Source organism: Eschrichtius robustus, chromosome 2, assembly GCF_028021215.1.
Source record: "Eschrichtius robustus isolate mEscRob2 chromosome 2, mEscRob2.pri, whole genome shotgun sequence".
Lineage (NCBI taxonomy): Eukaryota > Metazoa > Chordata > Mammalia > Artiodactyla > Eschrichtiidae > Eschrichtius > Eschrichtius robustus.
The window spans coordinates 3,294,790-3,319,741 of record NC_090825.1 but is presented as its reverse complement, the minus strand read 5'-3'; the positions used below and the strand labels follow the sequence as shown (position 1 = coordinate 3,319,741).

Here is a 24,952-nt window from a genome sequence, read left to right as displayed (position 1 = left end):
CTTGGAAGCAGATCCTTCCCCAGTTGAGTCTCAGATGAGACCCCAACCAGGGACAACACCTTTACTAAGGTCTTTGAGAGACCTAGGCAGAGGTCCCAACAGAGGTATGCCTAGATACTTGACCCACAAAAACTCTAAGACCAGAGTGTGTCTTGTTCTAAGCCACTAAACTTTATAATAATTTGTTCTGCAGCAATATGTAAGTAATACAATATCACACTTTTATTTTTTATTAGCTGCTTTTAAAATCAATTATCATAGAGACAACTCACAAAACGTAAAGTTCTCAATGGACTGGTAGAGATTTAAGGCAAATTTTTATTAAATTGTGCCATATAATATGTTTATGCTGACTACTCTGAACTTAAAAAAATTAATAGTTTAATGTCATTTGTCACCATTCGGCTTAAGCTATAGCCTCACAGGTATCATTCCTAGAGAAAATATATCAAGACTAATGGATTTGTTTGCAGAATTATTATACTAAAGTCAAATAAACTATAGGCTGTTTCACTTGGCTAATGTAGAGCATAATCCTGTTCTAGGCTCTCACCTTACCGGGATGAAATTTACATGTTTCCTATGTTTCCCTCAGAAATGATGTTTCTACTCAAAATTCTCTTGGTATATGTTGACAACATGTGACGTAGAAAAATGAAGAAACCGTATCTTTATCTCTGAAAGATTTGTCACTGGCTGCTTTTCCCATTTAATAATTAGCGTGGCAAGGCAGACATCCACAGGACATTATCACAGCATAGTTTCAGAAGTGTGTGTTGCAGTGGCCTGTGATAAATCATCAAATCTTTTCTACATGAAAAGTTTTATTCCTTTGAAAATAGTATGTCACAATCTTTCTTACAGAAAATTTCCAAATACTCTAAGTTGACACACCCGTTCTGGAAGGTGTAGCTGGATCTCCCACACCTAGCGTGGCCTAGATGCATTGACCTCCTTGCAAACAATGGAGTCTGGAAAGGGAAACATAGCCACTTACAAGTGGACACACCTGACACCACGACCTGCACCAACTGGTCAAGGCTGACTCAACCAGTAATGCCTGTGGCTCCCGTGAACCTACTGATGTGAAATGATGAAGACACCTCAGCTCTGTTGGTTTTCTTCCCCAAAATCCATAACTCCAATCCAATGGTGGGAAGACATCAGAGAGACTCATACTGAAGGACATGCTACAAACACTACTTTAGCATTCTCCAAAACTCTCAAATTCATAAAAACAATGGGAGACCGAAAAATTCACTCATCAAAGGAGACATGATGAACAAGGCAATGCATAATCCTGGATTGGATCTTGGAACAGAAAAAGAACATTAGTGAAAAAACTGGTAAAATTCAGATAATCCATAGTTCAGTTAATAGTATTGTATGAATATTGCTTGTTTAGTTTTGACAAATCTGACGTTGTTATGTAGTATGTTAACAGAAGAATCTTGTGAAGGGTATACTGGAACTCTTTGTACTAGCTTAGCAACTTTTTTCTAAATCTAAATTTATTCCATAATAAAATTAAAAAAAATATATTATGTCACATTAGCTTATACTAATTGAAATGAGTAAGAACCCAACTTTGCTGTTTAAGAATAAATTTTAAAAGTCTTTCCAACTGTCTTGTCCAATTTAAACCAGTTTTGGTTATGTATTAAGTTAGTATGCTTAAGCAGTTTTAAAAAATAACATGCACAACCAGAGACAGACTGGAACAGTTTTTGTTTGGTTTAGAGATTAACACAAAGAAAAACAACAAAATTTTAATGCCTCCAGACACACCTTACTGAAAGTATTCCAACCTTCTGGTTTTATTAAATTGAGTGGGAAGACAAAGGAACTTTATTACATATTTGATAAAACATCCAGGAGGCTTCAGATTTCTTTTTCTTGCGCTCTTTCGTGATGATCATCAGACTATTGCAGAATTAAGCACAAACCCAACAATGTGAAGAATGCTGAGTGCGGTTAACCACAAGTTACATAAATGAGACCATTAATCCACTGAACACAGAATTCACTCACATTTTTTTCTGTTCTTTTCTTTTATCGACTGTTTAAGTCATTTATGGTTCTCACTGATAAGGTCTAATGCCCGTGGCCAGCGATCCTCCGTTTAAGCAGCCTTCCAGATGGCATCCTTGACCAACAGGGAAACTTGAGAAGCAGCCCACATAAACCACTCATCCCAATGCAGAAATCCCAGCCATTGTTTTGTGAGGAAACCAAGGCCAGTCTCTTCCAGAGCATAAGGGGACTTTACTAATCAAAGTCCATCTGGACTTTGCATTCCATTTCAATTTTACAATCCAGTTTAACTGCCCTTTCATCTCTCTTTAGATTGCTCATCCCCATACTATGGAGTGGGTTGGAGTTGAGAAGGTTGTCACTTGTTTTTTGTTTTTTGTTTTTTTTTTAATATAAAATCAATTAAAATGTGTCATTGATTCTAACCTTCATATTGTGAGGAACAGTCAACCTAGTCCTGCCTCTTGTAAACTGCCCCCGATCAAAGAATTACTGATAACCTAACCACAGCAGGTAGTAAATATGGGGAAGAAAATCCATAATTACATGGACTTAGGTACATTTCTTTATTTCTTTATCTTATTTTTTTTCAGCTGTATTGAGGTATAATTGACATAGAAAATTGTATTTGAAGTGTACACTGTGGTGATTTGATATAGGTATACATTGTAAAAGGATCCCCCCTCCATCTAGTTACTAGTTAATTAATACATCTATCATCTCGCTTTTTTTATGTGAGAGCATATAAGTTCTACCCTCTTAGGAAATTTCTGTTATACAATATGGTGTTTTCAACTATAGTCACCATCTTATACTTTAGATCCTCAGACCTTATTCGTCTTATAGCTGAAAGTTTGTACCTTTTACCAACTCTTCTTATTTCTCCCATCCTGCCCCCCAGCCCCTGAAAACCACTTTCTTAATCTGTTTCTATGAGTTTAACAGTTTGTTAAGATTCCATATGTAAATGAGGTCATATAGTATTTGTCTTTCTCTGTCTGACTTATTTCTCTTAGCACAATGCCCTCAGGGTCCCTCCATGTTGTCACAAACAGCAGGATTTTCTTCTTTCTCATGGCAGATTTTTATATGTATTAGCATGTATGTGTGTGTATGTATATATGTATACATATACATACATATATACACACATTATATTCTCTTGTCCTTTCACCTATTGATGGACACTTAGGTTGTTTCCATATCTTAGCTATTGTGAATAAGGCTGCAATGAACATGGGAGTGCAGCTATGTCTTTGTGCTCTTGTTTTCATTTCCTTTGGATATATACCCAGAAGCTGGATTGCTGTATCATTTGATAGTTCCATAGTGGTTGCACTAATTTACATTCCCACCAATAGTCAGGCACATTTAAACTGATAAAGTTTAAAAGTAGAATGCAATATTCAGCAATTTTGAAATTTTAATTGAGGTATACCTAAAGAAATTATAGCATCCAGTAAGTCATGTAATTGTGCAGATTAAACTTTTCTTTTGTGCTTTTTAATTCATAATTACGTTATTGGACTTAGAGATGTATTTTAAGGGCCTCACAGAGATTACTGGATTTAGAATCATTGTGCAGAATAATAAAGCTAAACGACCTATTTAAGTGCTAGATAAAGACCTTACTCTCTAGAACAGATGGTTTCAAAGCCCTTAGGCACAAAATTAAATAGACCAAGGAAATGACAGATTCAAACATATACATTGACATAACTGTTGGATCTGACAGTCTTTCACATCAATTTTTCTGTATTTCTTTTAAAAGTCTTAGAGGTAAATTGAAAGTGCTCCTGATGGTTGAGTAAGGCTTTAGAAACTAAGATTGGGCCCTATATTCTTAGTTAAGTCTTAATGGCCCATTTCATTAGAAAAGTACATACCTATCACTTCTAGCCCACACTGCCCTCCCCAAGGAGAAGTCAGACATGCATTGACTCAACCGTCAGCACAGCTAGGATTGTCCTCCTGCAGGATATATTCTGAAGAATATATTCCAAGGAATGGCATAGACCTGAGCAAACGCACATTTGAGTTTTTGGAATTATTCATGTTACAAAAATATGATAGCCCTGGCCTGTGGAAAAATGTCCCTTGTACAAAACTTTTAATAGAATGCATGATCCTTATGCACCTGTGTTTGCTCACTAATATGAAACCCTAGACTGCCTTAAACCAGTACTGATTTATTTAATTGCTTCCTCCTGGTGACAAACATTTCCAGTTAAGGCATACTGGACCCTCAGCCTTTCCTGTTGAGACAGAGCATAAAAGAAAGCAACACAAGGTCATTATATTAGTATCAGGGAAGTAGCTTTATGACATGTTATGATTAGCTTGGTTAGAATATTTAAGTTGCTATTTAATATTTAAATTAGCTTGGTTAGAATATTTAAGTTGCTATTTAATATTTAAATTAGCTTGGTTAGAATATTTAAGTTGCTATTTAATATTTAAATTAGCTTGGTTAGAATATTTAAGTATGGGTTTTCTCTTTGTGCTGATACAAAATCAGAAGGGCTGTTTGAAGCAGCATCTCTACTAATTTGCCTGCCAAGATAGCTTTATCAGGTTTCATGGGAAATACACAGATTATTGGAGCAAGTGCTCTGTGACCATTCAAATGGGTCCATCCTGCCCACCTTCCACATGGTTAAGTAATGAGAGCAAGAATTGGGGCAAGGAGGGAGGCACCCGCGATTTGTCTGGGAGATACTGGAGAGAAACCCTCTGAACGTCTGAAGAGTCAAGTGCAGCCTTCAACACCTTGATTCACAGCGTGGTCTCCTGGAGGGGAACCTAGAATAACAAAAGGACATTAGTGGGAAAACCAGTGACAATTGATTAAATTCTAGAGTTTAATTCAGAGCAGTATATGGATGTTGGTCCCTCAGTTGTGACAAGTGCATCATGATGAAGTAAAATATTACCATGGGGGGCAACTGGGTGCATAGCACCAACTTTGCAAGTTTTCTGTGAATCAAAATTATCCCAAAATGTAACAGTGTATTAAAAAAAAAAAACCTTTAGGAAGTCAAAATGGTATAGAAACCCCACACTGGCCATGTCACACACGGTAAGGTGACAACTTACCCTGAGCAGCTCTTTGCCTAAAAATCCTTGTCCGGACACCAAATAATAAAAACCCAACTATGGTTATAAATCATGCTGGAGGCTTCACTGAAACATCCAGCCTCTCCAAAATAAGAGCAGCAAAACTTTACTTGGTCAACACAGTAAAACACTGTCTAAACACCTCTTGGGGAATGAGAACTGGTAATATCCATAGACTCAAAAATATTAATAGGCATTCACTAACTAGTCAAGTTCAGTCTTACAAGTCTCCCTGCTGGTTTGGCTTTTAGGGCCTACCATATGTTTGATCACACTTGAGAAGTGACTAACGGATTAGGAGAATTTAGAAACCCCAGCAACAGAATCTTGCATAAGGATCAAAGGCTGCGCAGACCTTGTGTTTTATCTTGAACAGGCCCCTGCTCCTCCCAGACTTTATCCGCTGTGTGAAGAGGAATCATCTCAATAATAAGAAATGTCCTTATACTGCATATGAGAATAATGCATTCCTTCATTAGACAGGTGTTTATCACACACACACTATGTACTTGACAATGTGGCCATTGGGGATACAAAGATTAATAAGAGGTCTCTGGTCCTTGAGGGCCAATTAATCTGGAACAAAGAAGAGACACCTAAAATGACAAATCTCAGGAAAACAGAACACCAGACATGTGAGCATGAGGGCAAGATTCCTTTGGGACCAAGAAAACACATGGGTGTCCACAACAGGTTCAACATAAACCATTTTGACTGGAAATAAAACAATTCAGCCTGTAGACATGGTCTATATCTCAGCCTTTCCTCCTATTAGATAAGGTTATTTTTGTCTCTTCAGAATATTGTCAAACAAACAAGGCAAACAAATGTTTGTAAAGCATTCTGAGTCCTTTGAATAAATGAAATTGTAAGACTGAAGCCAATGTTACATCCTGGGTCAATAGACTTTACAAAATGCATTTAGCACTAAAAACTATATAAATATAAATAAAGGTTTTAAAAATAATAGGAACTAGAGGTGGCTAATTCTGCACCACATACATGAAATACCATTATGTTTTTTGACTGCCCAAAGCCTGGATTGACCATGATAATATCCTTTAAATGTCTGATGTGGGGTTTTAAGAGCTTCTGGTATAAGGCATCGATCCAACCAAGAAATTTTCATAATGAAGTTCCTATCCAGCTTGGGATTTCTGATGCTGGCTAGTCAGAAAGGGACCAGAAGGATGCCTTATGTCACCCACATCAGCCGCAACTTTTCTTCTTTTCTTTCCATTCTGGTGGTATTTTTGCTGAACCTAAACCGATAATAATGATCTACTTACATGGCCTGTTCTGTATATCTGTCATATTAAAGTCTAGGCTGTTTGTTTATCATACTGTGATCTATAGCTTTCTATTAATTTAATTATACTAAAAGATCTTAAAAGCCTTGGGCTAAGTAACATGTCAATTAGGAATGAGTTTAACCTGGAATAAATATACATTTAATACTTGTAATTTATGGCTTTAAATACAAACAAGGCCCTCAGTATGACACAATCTATTATTAATTGCTCCAATGCCTGAAGTCCAATTAAGGAAATCCATTTATGTTTTTTTCAGAGAAAGTCAATGTTCATTTCTCATAGGAAGTTCTAGATGCCGCCACTCTCTCATAAACCGGTAATGTCACAAAGCACTTTTGTGTGTAATGAACTAGGTCACGTGAGAAGGGAGAAGGAGGGTAAAGGGGGAGATAAAACCTGTGAGGAGGGCTCAGTAACACCCAGACCAAAATGTAGGGCTCATATAAGTGTTTCCAACTAAAATATGATTAGACCCTATTACAGACTAATTAACTACCATTTTATGAAGGTTTTTGACTTGCAGTAAATGCATTTCAGGTACAAACACACCTTAAGCTACAATACTAGTATGTTTTCAGTAATTATATGTGGCCTAAAAACAACTCTACTACTAGCTTTTTTTCAGCAGGCATATGAAAAGTTACACATAAAAATGTCAGTCTCTGTGTTGAGAAAAAATAGTTAATGCCTGGGGTCACATTTTACGGCAGAAGTTATGAATCCCTGAGAAATAACTTTTATAGTGGAAACCCTGACACAGTGTTTGGTGCACTCGTGCTATCCACAAAAGAGAGAATTTAGGAGTTTAGAAATTTTAATGTGTGAATTGTAAACAAATATATTCTAAATAGCTTTAAATATTTTCTGTTATTTCAAATCCCTCCAAAACAGCAAAGAAATTCTTCATACCTTCTTTGTGATCTTCACTGGAGATTACCACCCAAACATCATTTATTTTAATTCAGATACCTCTCTTTAGCGTTATTATATTTTTCTATTAAATACTATGGACATTAGTTGTGCTTTACAATGTGATGGATTCCAGGTTTCTCTAAAATCTCTGTGAGGGAGCAACAGAAACTTTATTCTGTGGGATCTATATTGTGGTCTTAGTTTATAAATCAGAGATGTTGGCTGTAATATAGTGGTAAAATATAGTCACATACTTGTGTTTCATCCATTCTTCTTAGGAGAGAAGACTCCTGGGTGCTGGCTTCTTTAACAAGGACCCTTCCTTCAATACGAAAATGATGATAGTAATACCTATCATAACATAGTATGTGGCACAAACAAGATAAGCCATCTATAGTACTAGGCAGCGATTAGGACCCAATAAATGGTAGATACTATTGGTCTAAACAAGTATTCACAGCTTAATGGCATTTAGAGACCCAGAAGGTAGTATATTCGTAGCTCATTTATCAGGTTACAGATACATTCTATATTTATTTTATATATATAACATATATATGGCTCTTTCAGGTGTTAATTTAAAGTTTGTGCTCAATTTGGTTTCTCCTATCTAATAACAAAAATAGAGAAAAGAGTTGGTCCATGTATCAAGATGGATGACATATCTCATTCTTTCCAATTTAATATTCTACCAACTGGAAAATTAATTTAGTGCCTCCATCTAAAACTTTGAGGATAAATTGTTTTTTAAAAAGCATCTCCAAATTGGGAAAAAAATCTCAAAGTGTGGGCAACACCTTAGTAATTTAAATTAAGATCTATTAAAAAGAAAGAAGCACTATTTTGTTTCTTAGACTATCAGAACCTGAAGCAGAAATTTCTTGAATGTTCAAATTTTACCAGTGAGAAAAGACTCAGGTCTTCCTATTGAGATGGAATGATGACTGAATGAACTCAGTTAATGATGTTTGATTTAATGATTTAATAATGTCTGCATAGACGAATTTAACATATCTAATTAATATATATTATACTTAAAACTAGGAGCTTCCACAATGTTTCATTTTCCATGCTCATTATAAGATGTAAGTGCATGTGGATTGTATTATTTCCTGCATCTGAAATATCTAAATTTTAAATATCAATGGAGAGAGATTGCTGGCATTCATCATCGTGTTGAATTTTGTCAGTTTCTGTGTTTGTTGAATGTGTATCAAGGAGACCACGTTTCTTTCCTGAGGAGGAGAAAGAGGTCATCCCTATGGATCTGGTTTATGGAATAAATAGGATGGGATCTGAAGAGAGCCAGGCAAAGTCAGCCCCTTGGATTATCCTGTAGGAAATCATATCATGTGCCTAATATGAAAAGTTAGTTGTTTAACATAATATATCTGTAAAGAAACAGATATATCAGTTGCTTTGGAGTTTGCCTTAATGCATGCACATCATTATTCAGGACATTTTCACAGAAAGGAAGTCCTAAAATGTGGTCCTAATATTGCTGTCACACAAAGCAGAGGTTGGGGAAAATCTAGTTATTTATTTACTAGTTAGATACATAATGAGAGGCTGAGGTGTCCAGGTCCAGGAACATGGCCTTGCTTATAAAAGTTAGATTCTATAAAGTTTACATACGTATAAAGTATAGGCAACATTTATAAACTATAACAAAATTAATAAATTTCAAAATGTCACATTTAAATTAATAATTAATTTTAAAGTACTTCAATTTGGTTATTATTTGAATGAGGCTTGAGGTTTATAATCCAATAAACACTTCTATTATTAGAACAAAATCTTGAACAGAAACAAACATTACACGTGGGATAATGTAGTTAGAGAGCGCTGCTTACGTGTTCATCCATGTTTACACGTTTATCTACGCTGAGTGTTGTATGTCCCCGTGAAGTGTCTGCACACTAGCCAGCAGAGAATCATGTGGCACCTTCATGTCTAACCTTCACAGAAACAGTTGGAACGTAGGTAGTTCTCCTCAGGTACCCAACAGTGGGGTGAGGTCATTTATTAAAATCTCTCCAGCCTCAGGATAGAGCTGATATTTGAATCTGATCTCTTTGAGGACAAAGTCTGTGTGTTAGCTTCTGGACTCATTTGTCTGTAAGTCTCAAGGGGACATCGTCCTTAACCCCACGTGGAGACGTGGGTATTGGCCCAGACACCCAGCTGTGTACACACACACGTGCACGTGTGACACACCCACATACACATACATACACACACAGGCACACCCACATACACACACACCCATATACATACACACACATACACACACAGTGCACACACACACAGCCATTCACGCTTGCAGTGTTTTGTTTTCTGCTTTAAATTCCAGTCTTATGTTAAGAGACTATAACTGTTTATTCAACTACTAGCATACAACCTTATCTAAATTGTGATTTTCAAATTCTGCCTTATATTAAAAATCACAAGCTAATCCTCATTTGGATATAAAAACACACTCTAATAAAATGACCTACAGTGATTTATGAAACTAGTGTGCATGCACATTGATAATCTATGTCCATTTGAATTTGTTTATAAAGATTTCCCCCCAAATATCCACTTAACTCAATCTGCATCTATGAATGCACATATATTTTTCTCTCCACGAATTAGATATGGTTCTGAGTGTGTGAGGGGAATGTAAACCTGGGCTGGTCTATATCAGAGAGATAAAATTGAGCAGGGAGAGAGGAAAGTCAGAGAGCCTGACTGCACAATAAAATATTCACAACAGAAAGCCCACAACTGCAAATAATTGAATTAGGCAAGAGCAATACAGACGGGGCATTGCCTGGGGATTGATGGTCATCTGTGGGAGCTGATCATTCGAGGCGGTCATCAATCCCCCAGAAAATGCCCTACACCAAGGTCATTGTGGCTATAAGAACCCTTTTTTTTTTTTCACCATAGAGGATTTAAAAATCCTTCATTTTCCTTGATTTTCTGCATTATCATCCTTCCTTCAGGTGACTGTGCTAGGGATGGCTTTGAATGGTGCTGGGCTGAACTTAGTATTTCTGAATCATTGGTCTCCAAGGCAGCCGCCAACAGCAAACATTCTTCCAGTGTGGAATGTTTTATCTAGGCTGAGTAATATTTCAGAGTTTTTTAAACCATGAAAATTTAGTGAAGTCTTAAAAATTGTAAAATGTGTGCTTTGTCTTAGACCAAAACACTCTTGGAAAAAGACATTATAAAACATATATTATTGGTTTTCATCAGCATTCATTATGGGAATAAAGACACAAATTACAGTGATCAAGAAGGTCATAGACAAAATTATCTAGAGTTTATGACTAGCTCTCATTTACAACAACATTACATTTTATAGCACAAATGACATGATGAGATGTGGTCAGTTAGGGACATGATTAAATCTGCCTACACTACCTCTCAAAAATAATCATGAATAAAATGTCTAATGACTTTTTAAAATCAGAAGTTTAAATAACTAAATTTCTCTTAGTTGCTACTTACCGAGACAAATTTATTATCTGTTGGGAACACGTGTTATTTATATGCTTACTAACAAATAATAAAATAAAAAGAACATTATTTAAAAAGTGAGAAGAAAAGACAAATTACTGTTGGCAAAATTAGCTCAGACTTTAGACTTTAACAGTGAAGTGTTTTGTTTTTTTTCTTTTAATTTGGAATTTTCATTTGAATTATTGTGCCCTAAAATTTTACACGATGGGCACACTTTATAAGCCTTCTTTGATTTTCTTGGCCTCAAAAGTCCTCTGTGCCTTCCAAGCTTGCTCAGTCACAGGTATCAGCATGGAGCTGGTTATCTGGGCAATGCACTGACCCTCTGTCTCACCTCCTGGGTGACTGCCTTAGAGGCCGGATGAGGCAACCCAGACCTGTTGGAGACAACTCCCAGTGGAGCAAACGTTGAACACAAGGAGACCCGAGAAAGAGGCAGTCAGCTAGATCAGGTCTTCTCCTTTTCTCCCCACAAGGGACTGGCCAGCTAGCATGCTGTTTCGTTTCACAAGGCAGTGGCCCATGCTCAGTATCTTCTCGTGCTCCCATCCCTCACTGCCTGCCTCACATCCCTCTGACCTCAATCACACATCTCCAGATATGCAGTTCTTAATAAAGCAGTGGTGCACACGTCTTTTTCCTAGAGATCCCAGGATAAGAAGCTATATCCAATCACGCAAACTTAAGGCAAAATGGTACCCATGACACCCACATATACCAAACTAATTTTGATATTTGGGTAATTGCTTTTCTCATCAACTGATGTTTAATTTTGTTCACAGAATTACTATTTTTTCTTATTCATACTTCATTTATATCTAGAGTGTAGGCAAAGCTGCAAATTTGTTAATTTGGCTGATCAAGTTATAGTCTGCACATTACCTATTCAACTTACCAATCTGTAATTTTCACCTCTATTAACTTTCAATACCTTAGGCAATATGGGGCTGAATTCTTCCCATGCATGTTTGTCTTTGTTCCCATCTTCTCTGGGTTCTACAGTTTTTTGGACAAAACCATCTTGTAGTAGATACCGCTAGTTGATTTTCTAATCCCCATTTCCCTCCTTCTTCTGCTATTTAACAGAATCTGATGTAATTAATAGTGGTGATGTGTCCTGGCAACCTACACTTGATCCTGGACTCCCTTGCAGTTGGAGGGACCCAATGAGATGTCAGCAGAAGTTGTTGGGCTGGTGATGCTGATTTGGCCCCCCTGACATTGACCTCCATCCTCCAAGTCCTCCACTATGTTCTGTTCCCCAGGAGCTCCTCTGTGGGGAATATGCCATCTACCCATCTTTCGTTTTTGTCAATGCTGAACACAGGAAGATGAAAAAGACAGAGAGAAACCAAGATCAAAGAGAAGGAGACTAAGATAAAGAAAAGTGAGGTGGGACATTTATTCCCCTGGTTGCATTCCTGAGCTGAGGGTCAAAGGTCTTGTCCAACAGCTCTCGTCTCACGGTTCACTCTCTTTCCAAGGCTCCATAATCTCCAGTTTGCCAATTTTACTCTAAGAGAAAGACTGAAGGACATGCCCACCATTTAAAGATGTTAACATGTCCCTGTGGAGACCTGTCCAACTTCAAAATATAATTTTTTCATAATTGGAAATCATCATTTCTTCTTACTGTATTGTCCTTTTTCTTTTACTGCCATTGAAAATAAATAAAGGCTCTCCATCTGTTCATCACTTCAACTTTTTATCTTCTATAGTATGGGCACTCAGCATTCCATCTAAAACACACTATTTCTCAACTTTTCCCTGGAAACTAAATGACCACATATTTCCCTGTGGAGTCATTCCCGATGTACACCAACCACGTCTTGGTGGTCCAGGTTCTTCAGCTCAAGAAGAAACCTATCTGAGTGTATCTGATCTAGGCTATTCTTCTAGAGTTAATTTGAGGCAGAACAAAGATTTTTAAAAATGTAGCTTCCTTTTGCTGGTCTCTGCTTATTTCCATGAAGACTTCTGCAAGTGTCTGAGTCTATTCAGGTTATTTTAAAAGTATTTAAATGAAAATTTTAGAATATTCTACAGTCACCATCTTCACAATAAAAGTTATTTTCTCCTGCCATTTTGAGAGGAAAATTGGATCCAGATAATATAGCATCATATTCAGGTATTTACAATAGGTTCTCTCTCTGAGAGTAGTCAACTCATAAAAGTTGTAACACAAGGGGAAGTTGGTAAGACATCAATAATACCACACAATGAATAAGCACTAATCACTACCCTTCCCCCAAATTCACAATATTTTGCAATATTACTCCAGATTTATCTACCAAAATATGATTTCAAGTTTCAAAACTAATTATTGAAATTGGATATGCTCAAATTTTCATATTTTCTATACTGACAATAAGTCCATTCTTTTCTTCAAGAGAGAGTAAAGATACAAATTAAAATTAGAGACAAGAACCTCAGGCTAAGGACCATGGATGCTTCCATCTACCAGATATTGAAGGACAAACCCACTCTCTCCTTGTCCTGTGTCCTCAGGGAGGTCTCCACACAATGCCCACTAAAGTTCTATTGCCTAGTTCATGTGAGTTCTGCAAAAGTAATAATTAAAAAAAAAAAAAAACACTGTTCAGTTCCTTTGCTAACATGTTTTATTTGTATCAGTGTTCATAATATATTATTCTGCCAAAACCTGCTGAACTCTGAATAATTTTCCTATTAGTAGAACTACAAAAATGTACCCTTAAATAATAGAATACCAGCCAGGGTGTTCTAATGAAATATATTAGTTTCACATGTTAACAATTGTCAACTCTTACTAAAAAGTATTATAGGAGTAAAATTATGAGAGTATATTTTACAAGAGGGATTTCAACAGCCATGTCATTCTGTACATTCATTTCTTCTTTTAACTTGTAAAATAATGACTATTGTAATCTCTTTATTTAACGATCAGTCTTTGTGTAAACTTTAGCTGCCAAAGATCCTTTAAAGGATAAACAGCCAACATTAAAGAGTGTTGGAATCTTAGTTTCTTTGATGCTTTCTCAGGAGAAGTGGGTTAGTCACTTCCTTTCCCTCATGCTGAATCTTGTCAAAGAAAATGACAAGAAAAACAAAACCAAGCAAATAGCAAACAGACGAATGAAAAGTGGATGTTGCGGTGGGGTATGTGTTGACACAGAGCTGTAGTATAAAAGGTTGTCATTAATTTGATTATAAAATTTAAACACTACAGAAATATTTTTGCAGAGCTCTTTTGGGGAAGACTTACTGGGTATGTTAGTTATTCCTTTAAAAAAAAGACATCTTGGTAGAAGTCCACCCTCTGGATCAGCGCATGTCATATCATGTATAAAACAAGGTTAAGCAATTGTGTAGAGAGACTGGATTAGAACAGAAGCCATCCCTGCCTGGGAACAAGCTTTGGCCAATAAAGTCACAGGAAGGTCCTGTTCCATTCCAGATCATCCAGGTCAGGACCCACAGCCCCCTACTTGTACTCTGTCCTCTTGGGTCCCCTTGGTTCTGTCAAGCCTGTCTCTGAACCTGGACCAGAATTTCTCACTCTGTTTACCAGATCCAGATCCAAATTGGGTCCCTACGTGTAGCCAACCTCCACCCACCAATTAGATGCGCTCTTGGTTCTTTTCTCTGCTACCACCCTTATATCTTATGCCACCCCCTTCTTTCACTGGATTATTTATCTACCCACCCTTACAGTCATCAAAGGCTTTTCAAGCCCCCACTGGGCTCCAGGCACTGTACCAAAGGCAGGGGTTACTACAGTGAATGAAGCAGAAGAGGCCCAAGTGCTCATGAACCTTACATTCTAGGGGAGGAGAAAGACAAGAAAACAATAAAGTTACATCAACCTAAAGGGAAAGTAGCAAATATTGCCAAGTCGAGGTTTGGGAAAAGATGGCCTGTGGAGATTCCATAGACTGGGTGGTCATGGAAGGCCTGTCGGGGAAGGAACTTTGTGAGCTGAGATCTGGGGCTGGACAGGGGGTGGGGGGAGAAGGGGCAGGGGGAGGATTTCCGAGGAGGAGCCAGAGCTCCATCCCCAAGGCCGGATTCCTACATTCCAGGGACAGAAGGCAGGCACGGATGTGGCTGGAGAACTAGGACACAGGGTGCACTACACCGGCATGGTATGGAGTGAAGACCAGACCGTGTGGGCTTCACTGTGCCTGGGAAGATTCTGGATGAAAGGAAGCCATCCTGAGGGGTTTCAGGCAAGGGAATTACATGGTCTGAGTTGTGCTTCAAAGCAACTGTTCTGCTTCCCTGGAGAAGGACAAAGGGGGCCCTTAGAAAGCAGACTTTCACTGTCACACAGGATGAAACTAGTTTGCCCTTCCTACAAAGTCTTTCCAACCCTTTTAAACAATCACTCATGCATTTGGAAGGTATGAAATGAAATCTGAAAATAGAGCCTGGAGATTTTTACTTGATTTTTTTTTTTTTTTTTTTGGTAAAAGTATGTGATAGAAAATATATTTTCAAAATTTTGTTGTTGTCTTTATTAATAGCAGGCAAAAAAAAAAAAAAAAAAAAAAAAAGAGTTTCCTGGATTCTTTCCTATTTATTTTAGAAGAGAGTGAGTATCAACTTGGGGCAAAAATTTTTGTCCATAAAGAGCATAACTCTTCAAGAGAGTTGGGAAAATACAAGAAATTAGCAAACCTCACCCTAGATAGAGGCAGCCTTACAACTTATTTGTCATCCTACGCGTGGGCAGAAAGCTACTGTGATTCTGCAGACATTATTTGTTGTTCCATTCACATGATGATCTTTCTCCACCCTCTGTTTCCACATTCATGTTGAACATGATGTTGTACATGGTGGAAACCCAGGCCTTCCCAGTGGCTCACTGTTGTGATTCTGCCAGAGCATGGATAAAAGGGAGCTGGTGGTGCAGTGTAAAATTTTCTGCAACATATACACAATTTCAAAATTTGTAAAGGACTTGTGCTCTTATCTTGTGAAAGGTTTACCTATACCAACAAAAAAATATAGACTTTAATGTGGATTAATCACATACAATGACATTTTTTTCTTGAGTACAGTACAATTCTTGTCTTGAGCTAATTTTCTTCTGAATGAATGAATTGGCCAACAGACTGAAGTGACCTTAATTCAGTAACAAACCTCCAGCAGGTATATCTATGTGGATCCTTCCATGAACTCATATTCCAGTGAGGAATTAGAGAAGACATAAATATCTCACTGATATTCGAAAAGACTGTGGCACAACCACGATGTTTAACTTTGGAAGTAATTATTCCTAACATCTTAAGCCTAAGATTCTGTATCTACTTGAGCAATAAAACATTGGTTTCAAACTCCTCTATTTTCATGTTAAAGAAAAATATCTGGCTTTGTCTGCAAAGTAGCTATCTGACAATTATGTGGTTAACATTTTTGAAAGCAATTTTAAACAAAGATAATTCAGGACAGAATCACTGCACTTTATACTACAAAGTCTTGTAGCCTAGGCTTTTTTTTTTTTGGTTCATATTTAGTTCTTTTGTTTACTTAATCCTTAATTATTTGCACTAGTTTCTTAACCATCCAAACATCATGAAATTGTCCTTATGTTGATACTTCCTACCAACGATTTCACACATGGAGAATATTATTAGGAATGATACTTTAAATTTAATACCCAGCTACAGCTGATTTGCTTTCATCATGTGCAGTAATAACCATAAATAGATACTTCATTGTTGGCACTTACTGCTTTTCTCTCCCCACTTGCATTGCCTAATTATGGCTCTCACTTGAATAATTTGGCAAATGCTTGTACAGCATCTTCAATTAAAAATAAATAATGTAGAAGAATGTTCTTTCTGTACTCTCCAGCTTAAAAAAAATGAATGTTATCCTTTAGATCTGTTAAAGGAATCATTCCAAATCTTCTTCTCTTTCCAATGTAATTTTTCTTGGGGCAAATTAAAAATGTATGGTATGTAGTTCAAATAAATATGACACTTTCCAGCCCACACATTTCCTGTTGCATCAACCTCCCAAACAATCGCTTCATACAATTTCACTAAGAGTGGAAACTCAGAGCATGTGTCTACTCTCCTTTAGAGCGATTTCTGACACTGCTCATGAGCCGCTGTGTGACTCCCGCAAATCCTCTCTCTCCTGTGACTCTGATCCCCTGATTCACGACCCCTTATGATCCAAATTGTCTAGGAGTCAATAAAGGACAGAAACTAGCTCAACCTTTTTCAAAGATGACGTTTGAAAAAATGAACACTTCTGCCCACTACATTTCAGTCCATTTGGTTATTCGTGGGGGATCAGTGATTACCGCAGTCGTAGTCAGCTCTAATTGGAAATGTGCTTTGGGAAGTTAAATCATTGTTGACAGAGAGGGTTTTTTGGTGTTTGCCATAAATAGAAGGCAACAAAAAGAATATGGTTATAAAACCTTAAAAACTTTATGTCATACTGAACCTTTTAGTGTTAATAAACCCTAGAATCTGTCTTAACATCTGTAGTAGGAAAAATAGATGAGCAATAAAGTTGTTTATCTTACAATGAAAACAAAAAGAAAGTATAAAAAGGCAGAAGTCCTTTAAGGAGACAAGAAGCATTCTGTCCTTTTTTTTCTGAAATGAAATATTCTGGGCACACGTAATATTTTGTTCGTTTTCATAATCCCGTCTCTCATGTTGCAGTGGGAGCCCTGGGTGTTAACGACAGAAAGATCAAAAGGTTCTCAAAATCTGACTCCTAGGAGCCGAAGACAACATCCGCACGTAATGTTGCCATAATTCCCTCAGCGGAGCAGATTTATCACCTTGCTTCAGTCCAAAGTTCAAGGTGATTAATTCACTTGCTCAGCTAAGAATTGATCTGCATTTTGGCATGTCATACTGTGAAGGAATAGAGGTCCTCTGTATAACCCTTGGGAAGGTAGGGAAGGCAGGGGACGAATATTTATCCACCTTGTGGGCAAAATCACCTGCCCCAGGGCTCAGAGGTTCGGTCAGCCCAAAAAACCCAGGACCCTACCTCTCCTGGCACAGCAAGGGATGCAAAGAGCTTCCTGGATTCCGTGCTGGACAATGAATTCCGGAAATCACAGTTCTGCTAAACCATCAACTTCAAAATTAGTTTGCACTTTATCAAAATAAATAAAATAGGGACTATGAAACTATTGTCTAAGAAATGTAGCAGAGAAACAAGGATCAGAGGAAATGAAGCCAACCAGTTGTTTCATTATGTTATCTTTAAAATCTTCTTTGTTACTGTTCTGTGCATTATAGATTGTCTCACCTCTAACTCAAGGGAAAAGATTCACTCAACCATGGACATGGAGATAATGCACACATGGCCACACGCTCTCAGCTGCCATCTTTTCTTTGTGGTATGAAGATGCACTTGTGTAATGTGATCGTGATGAACGTCTTGAATGTGTGCTTCTCCATACATTCACTCAATTTCAGATTCTAAATTCAAGGCAATTCAAATTTTAAGTTAGATGTTTCTAAACAAATTTTCAAAGTATTTCTTAGAACAAGGGTTTTCAGAAGCATGCACATTGTAAAGGGCAAGATTGGTGTTTAGATATGAGTGGAGACATCATGGCAGAAGAAATACCGGGATTCTGGTGCCATCCGTCCTTTGATTTCCTCTTAGGTTTAAAGGTTTAGAAATAAACATGTGGCTTTTTCAGGGCTGGCTGCATACAGTAGACACTTAGGCACGTACTAGTCACTGCTAATAATGACACCTATGTGCCTAGATACTGTGCCCACTCTCTCTCTTGTTCCTGTGCATGAATCCAAGATCAATCTCACCCAGGAAATAAGAGCTCACGTGTGTCGAATATTTGCGTGCCAGACAGTAGCCCAAATGCCTCAGAGAGATCAGCTCACCTAATTCTCACACCAACTATGGGAAGTAATTATCACCCTTATTACCAATTGGGAGATGAGGAAACTGAGGCATGGAGAGATGGATTATCTTCCTCTGAAAATGTTCTGAGAAACACTAGAGACAGACTTTGAATGCAAGAAGTTGAGCTCCAGAATTGGTATTCTTTGTAGCTGCATTACACTGTGAACTTCAGAAACTCATCTAAAGCTGAATTGGATTTTTAAAATTAAAATTTAAATCGGTAATCTATTTGCTTATTTAAAAAAATTTAGTAGGGTATTTGTTATTATGATATTATTTTGGAAATATTCTTTGTTAGCATGACATTTGATGACAAAAATCACTTTAATGTTTTGCTTTACCAGCTTTTAAAAATGAAGACCATAATACCTTTCTATAAAGACGTACATGACATTTGCAAAAAAGTAAATAGTGAAATATGTTATTCTGATAATAGGAGCATAGATCTTAGCCTTCATACTTACAGACATATAAATTAAACTTTTCACTGGCTATGGGAGGTAACTATGAAACAACAGTTTTATTTCAACTTAGGGATTAGAAAACAAATGAGTGGCTGAGACATAAAGAAGGTATCTATCTAGTCCCTGCAAGGGCAAGGGGCCAGCTATGACCATCCCTGTTGGTCGCCTGTGCCCTTCCCCACACTGGCTGCACCCACGTACCCACTGGTGCTTGAAAGGGAATCTGGGGTAGAGACCAATGACTCCTACCAGCTTATACCATCAGGCTGTAAGAAGGAGCTTGATACACTTTCCTAAGTCGAATGAAACACAGGTTTTAAAAGATAAAAAATATTAAGTATAATCCACACTTGTCACTATGTAGAAATGAGAACTAGAAAGAAAAAGAGGAGAAGGAAGTGGAGGAGGAAGAGAGAAAAAGTGGAGGAAGAGGAGGAGGAGCAGGAGGAGGGAAATGGGCTCTTTACCTCTGCTGGCTGGAGACCTTGCTCTTGATGCTGGCTGGTCAGGCGCTTGGATCTTGGTGACAAGAAACTACTGTTGCCTCGGTCCAGCTCACTGAATCCAGCATTGATGATTTAAAGAGCCTGAGGGGATATTCCTTCTTATCCCAAAAACAACATTCAGAGTTTTCTCTCTGTGAATGTTTTCTTGAATGAATTTGAAATGCCTTTGTCTTAAGGAGTAGAATGAACCACATTGTGTGGAAAATGAACAATGACTCATTATTTCCTTTGTGAATCCTGAATTCTTCCTTGGCTGACATTGACCACATACATTTTACTTTTACCTAGAAGTTCCATTTCTTAATCTCAGACTAACAACACAATTTTTTTTTTTTTCACTTTCTCCCCTTTATAGTGAGTGGTTCTTTTTATCTCCCTGTGACACTGGTTTGCATAGGATTTAGATTTGCTTTCCATATTTGTGAAAGAGAAAATTATTCTCAAATTTTGTTTGTGGATACAATGATTCTGAAATAACAGTCATGTAATGTCCCCATCAGGTTTATGTTAAAACAATAGAAACCAAAATAATAAGCAACAAGGGGGAAAAAAAAAAAGAGCAGAAGCCATTTTACTTACGAGGTGATGATCTATAGTCATGAGCAGGCATAAAGGGACTCTAAGACTCAAAGCATTCAGAAGCTCCAGAAACTAATGCTGTAATAATAATTTTAAAAAATCTATGCCAAGACTTTCACTGAAAAACCTTACTTCTTTTAGGATTTCCAGACTGCTTCTTTTTTTTCCGGCATAAGTAACAGTTTACTTAGAAAAATTTGGGAGATAAGTTATCTAAGTAGTTGTTTTATCTAGAATCTAGATATGGCACACATATTAAATTCAGTCATTGTAACCATAAAAAATTAATAAAACAGACACCATGACTGGGATTTTTGTAGAACCAAAGTACAATGTTTTCAAAGTACAATATAATTTCAAGAATTTCTTGAAGTTCTTGAGAATTTCCTCAGCCAGTATTTTGTGAAATGTAATTGTTTTAGCTCTGACTTCAGAACAGAGTTTAGTTAAGCATGAAGTTAATTGCCTACATCAACTTCAACCCCCAACCCAGACACATCTAGTAATGTCTGGAGATATTCTTGTTTGACCCAGTGAGTTAGCACCACTGGCATCTTTGGGGTAGAAGCTAAAGATGCTGTTTAAAATCCTACAAAAAACAGGACACATACACAAGAGAGAGCTATTTTGCCCCAAATGTTAACAGCACCAAAATTGAGGACCCCTGGCTTAGGGTCTTCAGTTCCTCCAGAGGCTGCAGTCTGATGCTCCAGCTGTTAATTCTCTGGTGCTTATCTAGCATTCATCAGAGATGCATGATTTAAAGGCCACTAATCTTGTATTTTCCATTAACATTATCTGGATTCTTCCTCCAAATTATAGAAAGGGAATGAGTGACAGAGGAGGAGCTCTAGAGAACTCTCTGTTGCTCTGACAGGTCAAGACCATGCAGGAGATCTGGGTCAGTACCCTTGACAGAGTCATCTGAAAGAACTGAAGGAAGAGATTTGTCTCCCACTTCCTGACCCACGCCTCCAACTTCTTGACCCGAATATCCCACTTCCTCACAAGTATCTCCCACTTCCTCACAAGTGTCTCCCATTTCCTGACCCGTATCTCCCACTTCCTGACCCACACCTCCAACTTCCTGACCCATATCTCCCACTTCCTCACAAGTGTCTCCCACTTCTTGACAGACTGCCCACTCCTGTGGCTGGACATCTGGTAAACCACAGTGGCTGAGAGGCAACACAGCTCAAGACAGTCAGCTGAGCCTGGGCTCCGCATGTTACAAGCCACAGACCTGTGGACATTAGACATTGCCTTCCATAGTCTCTGGTCCCATTCTTACATTTTAAAGAAGTACGTGTGATTTCAGACTCTTACACATTTTTCCAAGAATAAAGCAGCCTCTACAGTCCAGCCAAAACCGAGTTTCTTGGGAGTGTTCTCTAAGCTTCAGCTCTTGGAGTATCGTTTTGGCCAAGCAGAGGCAGTTTTAAAGGAATTATGTCTCAACTCTGACTATTCAAATTGGGTTATATTTAGAAAAATTATTCCCCTGATACTCACTTTGAAAAAGTGTCTTCTTTGAAATTTTATCCCTCCTCAGAGAGATTTATATGTTCTTGGCCTTCATGACTGAAATTCCCTAGTGAGCCTTTCTGAGCTTTATATTCAGAGAGAATTGTGTTTGCCACATTTACTTTAAATGATGAATCTTCATGTGTATATTTCCAAAAGCCTGAAAGCAATAGATAAACCTTATAGAAATCAAATAAAAAATAATAAAGAAGGAAATAAAGGTCTTGATGTACTCAATAATCAATAATCTTTATTTTAGGACCTGATCAAAATCACAAGGGATGGAAACTCTTTTGGTAAATACAAACTAAGATGGATTACCCAATGGAATGTTGGTTTCTGTGGTATATAAACAAAAAATACAGAAGCAATACTAAAAGAGCTGACTCGTTTGTCAAAGGGCAGACTCAAAGAAAATGAAAAGTACTGGAGCCCACTGCAGTGTTTCAAGTGTGAACAGTCCTTTAGTTCATGGCTGGCCTCTTCATGTCTAGTTGTTGTGAAATACTTTTAAAGGAGCAAACACTATGTGGTCATTTCTTCTTGGACAGTTACCTAAATTATTAACTTGATAATTTCATGTTGTGAATGACATTTAGGATAAAACCTTTTTATTTGGGTTCATGATATGGTAGAAAAGGGCCATACATGCCATGAAATTGACTAAACTTTAGAATTTAATGCATAGGGTCAATCAAAGTGTCTCCTACTTTGCTGATAATGGTGTAGAAGGGCTCTGTGTTTTTGGACGTGAATTTGGCAATATATTTTAAAGATAAAAATACACATATCTTAGGATGCAGCACATGTTTTGACATCATTCATAGGGCAGAGTTTCCTGTGTACAAGAAAATTTATGTAGAGAATAGCCTCTGAAACAAGAAAGATTCAATAAACTATTTCACAGGTGATGAATCTGGGAGTTATCTTTGAGTTATCCATTTCAACTCTCATTCCCGATCTGTCAGCCAGTTCTTTAAAAAATTTAGTTTATAAAAAAAAAAAAGAAGAAGAAATAAAGACTGAAACATACTATTTAGCATCTAAAAATATATAGATACAACTGTATGTGCCAAGATGAAAAGATCTCCAAGATAATTTCTAAAATGAGAAAACAAAATTACAAAAGATTTGTTGTGAAATAGTAAATACTGTGTTAAAAAAGAAACCTATGCATGCATTAGCATACAAAGAAACCTTTGCATTTACACATACATTTGTATATAAATGTATAAGAAAAGTCTGGAAACCATCTCTAAGACACACTTACAGTGGTTTCTTCTGAGAATGACATTGAGGAGAGATCAGGGACTTGTCTAAGAAAGATATATTTAAGCAGAAACTTGAATGATGAGCAGGAAGAAGTCACAGCTTTCCAGATGGAGAAATGGAGAATATCAGCAAGAGCAAAGACCACTGGGTTGAACCATAATGGAAAAGAATATTAAAAAAAGAATATCTCTATGTGTATAGCTGAGTCACTTTCCTGTACAGCAGAGGTTGGCACAACATTGTAAATCAACTATACTTCAATTAAAAAAAAAAAAAAGAGTAAAGGCCACTGAAGGCAAGATGAAATCATAAGTCAGTGAGGGTGAGGATGTTGCTAAGTGAACAGGGAGTAAAAGAAGACGGTCAGAGGTGGCTCAGGGCCCAGCACGTTGTAGACAGGGTTGGCTAAAGAGCTCAGATTCTAATGAATAGAATAGAAATCCATTAGAGAATTTGAAGTATATATAATGAAGATATACAATTTCTCTTTTGAAGATATCTTCCTAAAGGATAGTCAATGGTAGGACCAGGGAGCCTGGTTGGCTCTTGACCTGCTCTGGCAGGACATGACGGTGGCTCCTATGATCAGCAGAAGGTATCTTAGCATTAGCGATTAGAAATAAAGTTTAAATTTTGGAAATAAAGTAGGACCCAACATTGAAATTACGACTTGAATAACAAGTTCTACCTGGATGTTTTATTTATTTGTTTGTACGTTTGTTTTCCGGGTATGGTTATTTGGACCTCAAAGCACACTAAGTGTCTTTTGGGCCTCTATGAAAAAAATATTATATTCTCTTTGTGGTGGTCATTAATAATTCATGTATATTTTAACACATTGAATGTTTGTGTTTTTAAAAGAAATGAAAGGGTGGAACACGGAAAAAAGAGCTCCCTATTAAGAGCTCAGTAGATCTCAAACAAATTTGGTATTGAATCACCAGGTAACAAAAGTATTAGTAGACAAATTGGATACAAAAAACGAGGTAAATAATGTTTTAATTATTTGCAGGTGTTACTGTGCGTCTGTGCCAGAACCAATCTTGTAATAATACATTTTGTAAAATAGGCCCAATATTTTATTTGGATTTAATCATAACTCTGTATGGATGGTGGTTAGCCAAAGAGCAATAAAGTTAAATTAAGCACAATGATTATCAATATTATTAAAGGTAGAAAAAAATATGGCTACAAATGAAAAAAAAATCAAAGCAACAACAAAAACAACAGGCCAACATATTGCTAGAAGAAGAATTTAAAATTATGAAAATAATACAGCTTCACGCATTTATGTTGATTCATAATCAGGTTTTAAAAATTTGATATTCCATTTGTAGTTTGATTTACAGTAGGGACTGTGCATGAATACAGTAGAAGATAATTTATTCAGGAGTTTACACATTAAAAGCATCCAAACAGTGTAATTATTCTGAAATAATGATTATTTATTTAGCAAAATAATACCACTGTGATCTTTGAAAAAAATGTCTCCTAGCGTGATATATTCATAAGCTCCATGGGGCTGTGAATGATGCTGGCAGCCAGCCCCAGCCACTGGACTCAGAGTTTTGGGGATGGAAATGGGTGACTCAAAAATGACCCTCTCAGAGGTCACTTCTTGCTGTAAAACTCATATAAATTTCATGGAATGAGGGTCATTTTTTTCAGAGTAGAAGATCCTCAGAATGAAAGGGAAATGAGCAAGGGAATCTCCAGCAGGAGTAACCTGGGGATCTGATGCATCTTCCCAAAGGTATATCTGCCTGCACCATCCTCTCCTTCCCCTTCTGAGACATCTAGTCAATAAATCCTGAGAATGCATGCATTG

The 24,952-nt window shown here is 37.2% G+C and overlaps 1 long non-coding RNA gene across 1 annotated transcript; it reads right to left on the bottom strand.

Moving 5' to 3' along the window:
• Positions 1 to 1,836: 1,836 nt before the first annotated feature.
• Positions 1,837 to 19,899, bottom strand: LOC137755629 (uncharacterized). Its single transcript, XR_011072037.1, has 3 exons — positions 19,711 to 19,899; positions 7,631 to 7,698; positions 1,837 to 4,836 (listed from the first exon to the last, which is right to left on the bottom strand). It is a non-coding gene; the product is annotated as an uncharacterized lncRNA (long non-coding RNA).
• Positions 19,900 to 24,952: the final 5,053 nt, after the last annotated feature.